General features: G+C 43.8%; 1 protein-coding gene across 2 annotated transcripts in view; it reads right to left on the reverse strand.

Annotated features, from left to right (window-relative positions):
• The window catches only part of LOC137638380 (serine-rich adhesin for platelets-like), a 53847-nt gene that overhangs the window by 41445 nt on the left and 348 nt on the right, over window positions 1-12054 (reverse strand). The window lies entirely within an intron of this gene.

A 12054-nucleotide genomic window follows, 5' to 3' on the forward strand; every position in this document is an offset into this window, starting at 1 on the left:
ATAGCTAAGTATCCCAAATTTCATATAACAGTTATCTCAAATAACAATGAAATAATAAGTACCTGGTAAGGAAGTCGAATTGAACCGTTACTCTGCCTCTTTTTTAAGTTCGTCTTCCTTACTGAGCGCAGCGTTCCTCTTGGAGGCTGAATCAACCCAAAGGTGCTAAAGTATATAGGGCTGCAACCCCTACTAAAGGACCTCTACAAAACCTCTAACCTAGGCGCTTCTCAAGAATGAATAGACCACCCGCCAAATCTAAGGATGCGGAAGGCTTCTTAGCCTACCGTAACAACCATAAAAAACAACAATAAAAGTATTCAAGAGAAAGGTTAAAAAAGGTTATGGGATTAAGGGAATGTAGTGGCTGAGCCCTCACCTACTACTGCACTCGCTGCTACGAATGGTCCCAGGGTGTAGCAGTTCTCGTAAAGAGACTGGACATCTTTCAGATAAAATGATGCAAACACTGACTTGCTCCTCCAATAGGTTGCATCCATTATGCTCTGCAGAGAACGGTTTTTATTAAAGGCCATCGAAGTAGCTACGGCTCTTACTTCGTGGGTCCTTACCTTCAGCAATGCAAGGTCTTCCTCCTTTAAGTGAGAATGTGCTTCTCTGATCAGAAGCCTTATATAATAAGAAAGCCCATTCTTGGACATGGGTCTCGAGGGTTTCTTGATAGCACACCATAAGGCTTCTGACTGTCCTCGAATAGGTTTAGACCTCTTGAGATAATATTTGAGAGCTCTGACAGGGCAAAGAACTCTCTCTAGTTCGTTACCTACCATGTTGGAGAGGCTAGGTATTTCGAACGATCTAGGCCAAGGACGTGAAGGAAGCTCGTTCTTTGCTAGGAATCCAAGCTGAAAAGAACATGTTGCAGATTCGGTTGTGAAACCAATGTTCTTGCTGAAGGCATGAACCTCACTGACTCTCTTAGCTGTTGCAAGGCAAACGAGAAAGAGTGTCTTGAGGGTAAGGTCCTTGAATGAAGCTGACTGGAGAGGTTCGAACCTAGATGTCATAAGGAACCTTAAGACTACGTCTAGATTCCAGCCTGGAGTGGAAAGACGACGATCTTTAGACGTCTCAAAAGACTTAAGAATGTCTTGAAGGTCCTTGTTGGAAGAAAGGTCCAAACCTCTGTGGCGGAGAACTGAAGCCAACATACTCCTATATCCTTTAATCGTAGGAGCTGAAAGGGATCTCTCATTCCTAAGATGTAGAAGGAAGTCAGCTATTTGAATCACAGAGGTATTGGTAGAGGATATAGAATTGGCTCTACACCAGCTTCGGAAGACCTCCCACTTAGACTGGTAGACTCTACGAGTGGAAACCCTTCTTGCTCTGGCAATCGCACTGGCTGCCTCCTTCGAAAAGCCTCGAGCTCTAGCGAATCTTTCGACAGTCTGAAGGCAGTCAGCCGAAGAGCGTGGAGGTTTGGGTGCAACCTGTCTACGTGAGGTTGACGTAGAAGGTCCACTCTTAGAGGTAGAGTCCTGGGGAAGTCGACTAGCCATTGTAGTACCTCTGTGAACCATTCTCTTGCAGGCCAAAGGGGAGCAACCAGCGTCAGCCGTGTCCCTTCGTGCGAGACGAATTTCTGCAGAACCTTGTTTATTATCTTGAACGGAGGGAATGCGTACAGGTCGAGATGGGACCAGTTCAGTAGAAAAGCATCCACATGAACTGCTGCAGGGTCTGGAACAGGAGAACAATACAGAGGAAGTCTCTTGGTTATGGAGGTGGCAAACAGATCTATGGTAGGTTGACCCCACAAGGTCCAAAGTCTGTTGCACACACTCTTGTGGAGGGTCCATTCCGTGGGAATGACCTGATTCCTTCTGCTTAGGCGATCTGCTGACACGTTCATATCGCCCTGGATGAACCTCGTGACCAGAGTGAGGTTTAGACTTCTTGACCAAATGAGGAGGTCCCTTGCGATCTCGTAAAGGCTCCTCGAATGGGTCCCTCCTTGCTTGGAGATGTAAGCCAAGGCTGTGGTATTGTCTGAGTTCACCTCCACCACTTTGCCTAGCAGGAGGGACTTGAAGTTCAACAGGGCTAGATGAACTGCCAGCAGCTCCTTGCAGTTGATGTGGAGTAATCCTTGTTCCTCGTTCCACATTCCCGAGCATTCCCGTCCGTCCAAGGTTGCACCCCAGCCCGAGTCCGATGCATCTGAGAAGAGATGAAGATTGGGGGTCTGAATGGCCAAGGATAGACCCTCTTTGAGAAGGAGGTTGTGCTTCCACCACAGGAGAGTGGTCTTCATCTCTTGGTTGATAGGGATAGAGACTGCATCTAGAGTCGAACCCTTGTCCCAATGAGCTGCCAGGTGGAATTGAAGAGGGCGGAGGTGGAGTCTCCCTAGCTCGACAAACAGGGCCAGTGACGAGAGAGTCCCTGTGAGACTCATCCACTGTCTCACTGAGCAACTGCTCCTCTTCAGCATGCTCATGATGCACTCTAGGGCTTGGCTTATCCTGGGGGCCGATGGAAAAGCCCGAAAATCCTGACTCCGAATCTCCATTCCCAGGTACACGATGGATTGTGAGGGAATGAGTTGAGATTTTTCCATATTGACTAATAGACCTAGGTCTCTGATTAAGTCTAAAGTCCAATGAAGATTCTCCAGACAACGACGACTCGAGGAGGCTCTCAACAGCCAGTCGTCTAGGTAGAGTGAGGCTCTGATGTTCGACAAGTGAAGGAATTTGGCTACATTCCTCATCAGAAGAGTAAAGACCATAGGAGCTGTGCTTAGGCCAAAACACAGGGCTTGGAATTGATAGACAACCTTTCCGAAAACGAATCTTAGGAAAGGTTGGGAGTCTGGATGAATCGGAACGTGAAAGTATGCATCTTTCAAGTCCAACGAGACCATCCAGTCCTCCTGTCTGACCGCTGCTAAGACCGACTTGGTCGTCTCCATCGTGAACGTCAGCTTGGTGACATACTCGTTGAGAGCGCTGACGTCCAGCACCGGTCTCCAACCTCCTGTCTTCTTGGCCACAAGAAAGAGACGGTTGTAGAAGCCCGGGGATTGATGGTCCCGGACTATAAGCACTGCCTTCTTCTGCATAAGAAGCGACACCTCCTGGTGCAATGCTAGCCTCTTGTCCTCTTCTTTGTAGTTGGGAGAGAGGTTGATGGGCGATGTGGTCAGAGGTGGTTGAAGGCAGAATGGAATCCTGTAACCGAACCTCAGCCAACTGACAGACTGTGCGTCTGCACCTCTCTTCTCCCAGGCTCGCCAGAAGATCTTGAGTCTGGCTCCTACTGTTGTCTGGAGAAGCGGAGAGTCAGTTCTTTCCTTTGGATGACCTGGATCCTTTCCTAGACTTGCCCCTGTAAGAGTCTGGACGGGAGCTTCCTCGGCTGGGGGCTCTACCACGAAAGGGCGGTATGAACCTCGTAGCAGGGGTATCAGCCACTGGGGAGCGGTAAGTCTTAGGGACTGAGGTGGCAACCTTAGACTTACGAGCTGAAGAGGCTACAAGATCGTGCGTATCCTTTTGTATCAGGGCAGCAGACAAGTCCTTAACTAGCTCTTCGGGAAAGAGGAACTTCGAGAGCGGAGCAAAAAGGAGTTGTGACCGTTGGCAAGGTGTAATGCTGGCGGAAAGGAAGGTACACAGTTGTTCCCTTTTCTTCAACACCCCTGATACAAACAACGACGCTAGCTCACCCGATCCATCTCTGATGGCCTTATCCATGCAGGACATTAAAAGCATGGCAGAATCTTTGTCCGCAGGAGAGGTTTTCTTGCTGAGGGCCCCCAGGCACCAGTCGAGAAAGTTGAACATTTCAAATGCTCTAAACATCCCTTTCAGTAAGTGATCCAGGTCTGAGAAGGTCCAACAAACCTTCGAGCGCCTCATAGCAGTCCTTCGAGGCGAGTCTACCAGACTTGAGAAGTCAGCCTGGGCAGAGGCAGGTACTCCCAAGCCTGGTGCTTCCCCTGTGGCATACCAAACGCTCGCTTTCGAAGTGAGCTTCGTTGGAGGGAACATGAAGGAAGTCTTGCCAAGGTGTTGTTTAGACTGCAGCCACTCCCCTAAGATCCTTAAAGCCCTCTTGGAGGATCTAGCTAGGACAAGCTTAGTATAGGAAGACTTAGCTTGTTGAACGCCCAGCGAAAACTCAGATGGCGGAGAGCGGGGAATAGCAGAGACAAAGTGGTCTGGGTAAACCTCCCTGAGTAGAGCCAAGACCTTACGAAAATCAAGAGACTGTGGAGAAAGCTTGGATTCGTCCACGTCTGATGAGGGATCAAGGTGTGCCTCCTCATCATCCGAAACCTCATCCCCAGAATGAGGCGAAGAGATCGGATAAGAATGCTGAACCGCAGAGTCAGAACGTGTAGGAACAATAACCGTGGTTTCCTCTTCAAGCAACTGAGGGAAAACCTGAGGCTCAGACTGCAAGGGCTGAACAACAGACGAAGCAGAAGGAAGGCGCATGGGTGGAGGAGGTTGACTCCTAGCAAGAGAGGTTGAACCCAAGGATTGCGCTTGCTGAGCGGAGGACGGAGGCGGAGTAGTAAGTTCCTGTTCCTTTGATATGAGCGGAGCATGATGAGGCTGAGGCTGCGCAGAACAAGGTAAAGTTCTCGCAAGCTGAGGCTTCTGAGGCGCAAGATCAGGGTGTAAGGGTTGAGCTCGCTGCAGCAGCTGAGGAGACTGACTCATGGGCGGAAGAGGTTGTTGTACCTCAACCGAGAGTTGCACCACTGGTGGAGCAGCAAGGGGAGGCGGAGGAAGAGTGGAGTAATCCTCCTGATCCCAAACAAAAGGTTGCCTTAAAGAAGGCTGAGGCTGAACAACACTGGGAACAGCGAACTCAGAATGTGGCTCAACATCGTACGCCTGGCAGATGGTGCTGCGACTAGGTGGAGCCAGCGCAGGCGGGGCGAGCACAGGCGGAGCGAGAGCAGGCGGAAGGAGTGTGGGCGGAGGCGGAGGCGCAACACTCTCAGCCCGACACTCACGCATCAAGTCCGAAAGCTGAGCTTGCATGGACTGAAGCAGAGTCCACTTGGGATTGGCAGAAACGACAGTAGACTGAGGTAAAGCCTTAACAGTCGAGCTCTGTTGTGGCAGAACCTTACTCCTCTTGGGCGGAGTACAGTCGACAGATGACTGAGGCGAGTCGGAGCTGAGCCAATGACTGCAACCTGGCTGAGCACTCGCGGACTGGACTCTGCGTTTAAGCGGTCTCGAGACCTGAGACCAACGTTTCTTCCCAGAAAGTTGATCAGCGGACGAGCGGAAGACGGGCTCAATCGTCTGCAGGTGGGAGTGACGGTCTTTGGAAGACACGCCCGCAACCACCGAGGATAATTCTGTGCGCCTAACAAGGCCTGCCGAACCCTTATGCCCTTCGACATTGCTTCTCCCCTGGGCTTGGGAGCTTGCAAGAGGTCCCGGACTGGGAGGACGACTGGCTCGCACAGAAAAATCCTCACGCACCACACTGGCACTAACACTAGTACAAGGCACTGCACCGACACTAGCACTCGTCACAGCACTGGCACTAACTCCACCCACTGCACTCTTGACCTTCAGTTCTTTAACTTCGGCCATCAGAGACTTATGGTCACTTACCACTGACTCTACTTTATCGCCTAAAGCCTGAATAGCACGCAAAACCACTGACATATCAGGCGGAGGGCACACAGTAGGTTCGGGGGTAGCCACTACAGGGGTAGGAACAGGTAGGGGATCATGAGGTGAGGAAAATAAAGAAGAGTGAGAAGAACTCCTCCTAACTCTACCTCTCTCTAACTTAGTAGAATACTTTAAAAGACGGACAAAATCCAATTCCGAAAGTCCGGCGCATTCCTCACATCGATTTTCTAACTGACAGGGCCTGTCCCTACAGTCAGAACAAGCGGTGTGAGGATCTACCGAGGCCTTCGGAATACGCCTATTGCAAGACCTACATCGTCTATGGGAGGGGGCTTGCGAAATGTCAGACATTTTGTATTCAAGAGTTAGTCAAAGGGGGGTCCAAAAAACAAGCAAAAAATCGTTAACCGTTAATCTGAACTAAATAAAAGCTATCTAGCTAATATCAGAAGGTTTCCAGTAAAGCGACAGCCGTTAATCTGAGAGAATACTTCACCAAATAGCCGTGAATAAACTCGAAGACCATAGCGTATCCCAGAACGTCTAGCCGGAGGCACGACAGAGGAATAATTGAGGAGGTGTCAACAAGAAGTACTTGAGTACCTGGCCACAGGTGGCGCTGGTAAGTACACCCCCTTCTAGTATTGTGATAGCTGGCGTATCCCTCCTTAGAATTCTGTCGGGCAACGGAGTTGACAGCTACATGATTATCGGGTAAGTTTAATATTGAAAATTGGGGGTTAATTGGCAGTATAGAAGAATATTGGGGGTTAAATGGCAGGATAGAAGAATATTGGGGGTTAAATGGCAGGATAGAAGAATATTGGGGGTTAAATGGCAGGATAGGATTAGAAATGAAACTATAAGAGAGATTACTTGAGTGCCATATGTGGAGGAGATCACGCTGAGGGGTAGATGGAGATGGTTTGGACATGCTCTTTGCACTCCACAAGGGAGATTAGTTCACAAAACATTTCACTGGGCTCCACAAGGTACTAGAAGAGTCGGAAGACCCAGGCCTAAATGGCTGAGGAACATGAAGCATCAAGTCGGAGATGATGAGTGGAGAAGTATCAAATTAAAAGCTCAAGATAGAGACTGGCGAAATCTACTCGAGGCCCTTTGCATCAATAGACGTAGGATATGATGGTGATATAATGACTCAACATTAACTATGACTTTCAAGGTGTAGTTATGAGGTAGTAGGTTGGCCTGGGCACCAGCCGCCCGTTGAGATACTACCGCTAGAGAGTTAGGGGGTCCTTTGACTGGCCAGACAGTACCACATAAGATCCTTCTCCCTGGTTACGGTTCTTTCCCTTTGCCTACACAGACACCGAATAGTCTGGCCTATCCTTTACAGATTCTCCTCTGTCCTCATACACCTGGCAACACTGTGATTAATAGACAATTCTTCTTCACCCAAGGGGTTATCTACTGCACTGTAATTGTTCAGTGGCTACTTTCCTCTTGGTAAGGATAGAAGAGACTCTTCAGCTATGGTAAGCAGCTCTTCTAGGAGAAGGATACTCCAAAATCAAACCATTGTTCTCTATTCTTGGGTAGTGCCATAGCCTCTGTACCATAGTCTTACACTGCCTTGGGTTAGAGTTCTCTTGCTTGAGGGTACACTCTGGCATACTTTTCTATTTAGTTTCTCTTCCTCTTGTTCTGTTAAAGTTTTCATAGTTTAAATAGGAAATATTTATTTTAATAATGTTACTATTCCTAAAATATTTTATTTTTCCTTATTTCCTTTCCTCACTGGGCTATTTCCCCTGTTGGGGCCCCTGGGCTTATAGCATCCTGCTTTTCCAACTAGGGTTGTAGCTTACCATATAATAGTAATAGTAATAGAAGGCTCTGTCTACCTGATTCATAACGACTACACTGACGAACTGTTTTGGCAACTTTTACGTGTGACCCATCCATGACACTAGTGTTTATATTTTAGCATTTCACATACAGTGTACCGAGTTTTGGATTCTTTTGCCAATATTGCTCAACCAAGGTATGTGGTTTACCCATTTGTTGAAGTGACAAATGGTATATAAACCAAGTTAACATTAGGGATGCAATACAAACAAACACTGCATCGTAATACATGGGCCACTATCATAGGTTTAGCGGTGCAAGGTGCCTTGCGATATACACGTATCTATGAATGCCTGATTAGGACAGGAGGGAAAATATACTCGTAATTACTATAGAAAAACTAATTGCAATAATATAAGACACAAAACCGCAGTGAGTTGTTAAGAGATGTTATCCCGAAGCTGAAAGATTTTACGTTTATACATAATAAAATGTGATTTCAACAATTTCCTACTGTCTGCTAAAGAAGGTGATGAATGCAAGAGTTGATGGGAGAAGTACAAGAGGAAGGCCAAGGTTTGGGTGGATGGATGGTGTGAAGAAAGCTCTGGGTGATAGGAGGACAGATGTGAGAGAGGCAAGAGAGCGTGCTAGAAATAGGAATGAATGGTGAGCGATTGTGACGCAGTTCCGGTAGGCCCTGCTGCTGCCTCCGATGCCTTAGATGACCGCGGAGGTAGCAGCAGTAGGGGGTTCAGCATTATGAAGCCTCATCTGTGGTGGATAATGTGGGAGGTTGGACTGTGGCACCCTAGCAGTACCAGCTGAACTCGGCTGAGTCCCTGGTTAGGCTGGAGGAACGTAGAGAGTAGAGGTCCCCTTTTTGTTTTGTTTCATTGTTGATGTCGGCTAACCCCCAAAAATGGGGGAAGTGCCTTTGGTATAAGTATGTAAAATTCATGAGTTCTTACAGTCATTTATATATCAGATAAACAAAATTAACTCGCTTATTTTGTTTTCTAATAGGCTAAATAATTACCGGTACAGTACTTGCAGAGAAATGAAAAAGTTAACTTACAAAGATATAGGTAGGGTACCCTTCTACATTCAGTAAGAAAATAAAATAAATAACTACTGTAGTTTTTTCTCTACTCTTAAAATACATGTAAACTTCTTGGATTCTATTAATTGCACGGAATATAATACATCCTCGGGTCAAAACGGTTGCAACTTAAAGTACAGAAGCTCCTATCTTACAAACTTAATTGTTTCCAAGAAACTGCGGTGCTCATGTATTGCGCTGAATGAAGATGTGTTCCAACTTCCATTCAAACTTAAGTTACAACACACATAAAGATCTTTCAGCGATGGTAAATCTTCCCTTACTAGCTCAGACGCGCTTTGAGGTCTAGTACTGGGCAGAAAGTTCTATAGACTACAAAATTAGCAGCGACTTGGTAAGGGTGATGAGTCATCCCATAACCTTTATATATTAGGATGCATTACTTCATTACCACCATTTGTAGCATTTTACGAATAATGGTGTTATTTAGTTAGAGTTTATATCTGATCAGTTTCATAATTTCTCAGAAACTATATATGGAATTCTAATAAAACTCTTTAACCTTTAAAGATCATTCAAAGCATATGAAAAAACATACTATCAACCATAATTCAGCACTCTGTATTACCCCAGTCTTCAGAGCCAATGCAAAATTCAGCACTCAATCTAAACTGCCTTTATCATCCATGGCCAGTTTTATTATATTTTGGTCGAGTACCCTGTACAATATTAGTCAGGGCATTGGAAATGATGTACCTGAATAAATCTCTTCAAAGCCATTAACTTGATCATAAACATATAGTTAGAGGCTACTAAAACATACATACTTGTTTACGCTAAAAATTCATTATGTCTATCATTCTACATTTGACTAAGTTTTGACACAGGAGGCTCGTGGACACAATACATTAAAATGGAGTTTTTATGACAAAACAAAGTTTTATGAATACTTACCTGGCAGTTTTATATATATATATAGCTCGTTATAAATAAATAGCTGATATCTCTAACTAAAACCAGCTATATATATATAACTGCCAGGTAAATACTATTCATAAAAATGGAGTTTTTATGATAAAACAAAGTTTTATGAATACTTACCTGGCAGTTATATATATATATATAGCTGGTTTTAGTTAGAGATATCAGCTATAGCCTATATATATAACGAACTATATATATATAACTGCCAGGTAAGTACTATTCATAAAATTTTCGATTGCCGGCGCTGCTGTCTCAAGTTCCTAACTCCGACTTCAACTTTTAATAATCTTAAGACATTTTTATTCTCCATTCAGATGTCTTTGCTGTTCAATGACTTTTGTGTGGCCATTCTCCTATCCACACTACTACTAATGTTAGCTTTGCCTCAGACAAAAAGAAATTTTTAATAGTTTTACTTTGATACTTTAGATTAGATGTGTTTATTGGAGTCATACCAAACTAGTGGCAGTTTCTAATTTAGAATAAAAATTTTTACCAGGGTGTTTATCATCTCCTCCTACGCTGACTGAAGCAAAGGGCCTCAGTTAGATTTTGCCACTTGTGCCTATCTTAAATCTTTATCTTAGTTTATTCTGAAAGTGGTTCAAGTTTCTTGGCAACGAGATATTGATGAGTTAAGAGAAGTTAGGGTGTACAGATCCCTTCCTTATAGGGTTCAAGTGTCTTCCTTTATGACAGAAAGGTGCATTTATAGGTGATATAAATTGTTTGGATGACCTTGAGCGACAGAAGAAAGTATTTTCAAATTATAAGGATAGGCTAAGCTAGGAAATACAATTGAAAAAGAAACTTTCATAAGGGAAGCCTGTTTGGAATAAACATAGGGTTACGACTTGTCCTAGGGTAAGGTAAGGGCATGAAAATCCATGGGCGGTCGTTGGGCATAACTACCTCTGTTACTGAGGAAAACGTCTTACGTTAGGTTAAGTGGGAACCCTGATAAGTAAGTCTTATGTTAAGTTAATTGGGAAGGTTAAAGTTAGGTCATATCCTTGTAATTGCTTTGCTTATAGAGTACGGTTTTTCAGTCTTAAATTATATAATTTAAAGCATCTATAATTGGAAAGATTTCCAGGAGCCTTTGTATATCAGCGGCCAGTTCCTCACGCGCTCATTAAAAACGGAAATCAACTAACCTAAACATTTCCCCCTAACCTAACCTACAAGACGTGTCCTTACCTACTTACCTAATGGGGGCACCATGCAATCCCCCCTTATTCTAAGTTAGACATAATAATACATAGAGGTGGCCGGTTTCATACATACACCCCGATTTCCACAAAATATTCTCATCAAAATCATTCTAAGTACCTATATACATACCAAGAATACATCCTATATTCTTCATTTAAGATATTGTATTGTACTATACGATAATTTTACCACAAACACCATGTTCAAAATCTATGGCAATACACGATACCCATTTAAAGGTCACACATGAATGGCAGAGGCAGGGATAAGACAAAGACAATACCCTAGACACTGACCATATATATATACGACCTACAACGACCAAGGAGGGCCAGACTATGGCTGCTGTCTGCAATACAGAACAACCGTTCTACAGTATTGATAAAGTTGGTCTTCTATGAATTAAACAATTTCAGATGATTAAATCACGGGTAACCATACTTATCCTACTTCAAGGTCTTTACCATTAATGACCTACCTTAGCCTTCCTACAGGTTACTTGGGATATGTAACCTACAAGGAAAAGTTCAAGGTCTTGGCTACTCAAAAGTAGGAAATTATTGAAATCACATTTTTTCCCCCAGTTTCTTTAAGTCTGTCATTTCCCAAAACTAAAAGATGAAAAAATTGAAGCAAAATACCAGAAAGTAAGGAAAATCTAAATAAATACAAGAAACTATTAAACAACTAATTTTGGTAAACAAACCTTCATATTTGGCAATTCCTGCCTTCACTACAACCTCTGATTGGCATAATTTTAAAGGTTGTAGCTTACATCTAACTAATCTAGACTAGGATTAAAATTAATTAGACTAAAAATACCTTTAGAAGCATTTCTAATTTGAAAATGACCGAATTCGGAAAAACTTTCAACGTGATAACTTTCAAACAATTCACTTTCATTTTCAAATGTTCCGACCTGTGTATTGGCATGATATTACGATTACTGCTTATATTTAATCAATTTCGTTAAATTTCTAAATTAATTAGACCGATAAGAACTTGTATGTACTTTCTATAACTAAAATTGAGGAAACATTAGCAAATTTTCATCGTAATAACTTTCATTTTCAAATGTTCCGACCTGTGTATTGGCATGATTTTACGATTACAGCTTATATTCAGCTTATATTTAATTAATTTCGTTAAATTTCTAAATTAATTAGACCGAAAAACAACTTGTATGTACTTCCTATAATTAAAATTGAGGAAACATTCGCAAATTTTCATCGTAATAACTTTCATTTTCAAATGTGTCACACCAGTTGTCAAGTTCCCCCAGAGTCGTGGGCAGGTCAGGTCACACCGTAGGAAGATCTCCCCTGTGGCATGACACAGCAG

This window comes from Palaemon carinicauda, chromosome 3 (assembly GCF_036898095.1).
Source record: "Palaemon carinicauda isolate YSFRI2023 chromosome 3, ASM3689809v2, whole genome shotgun sequence".
Lineage (NCBI taxonomy): Eukaryota > Metazoa > Arthropoda > Malacostraca > Decapoda > Palaemonidae > Palaemon > Palaemon carinicauda.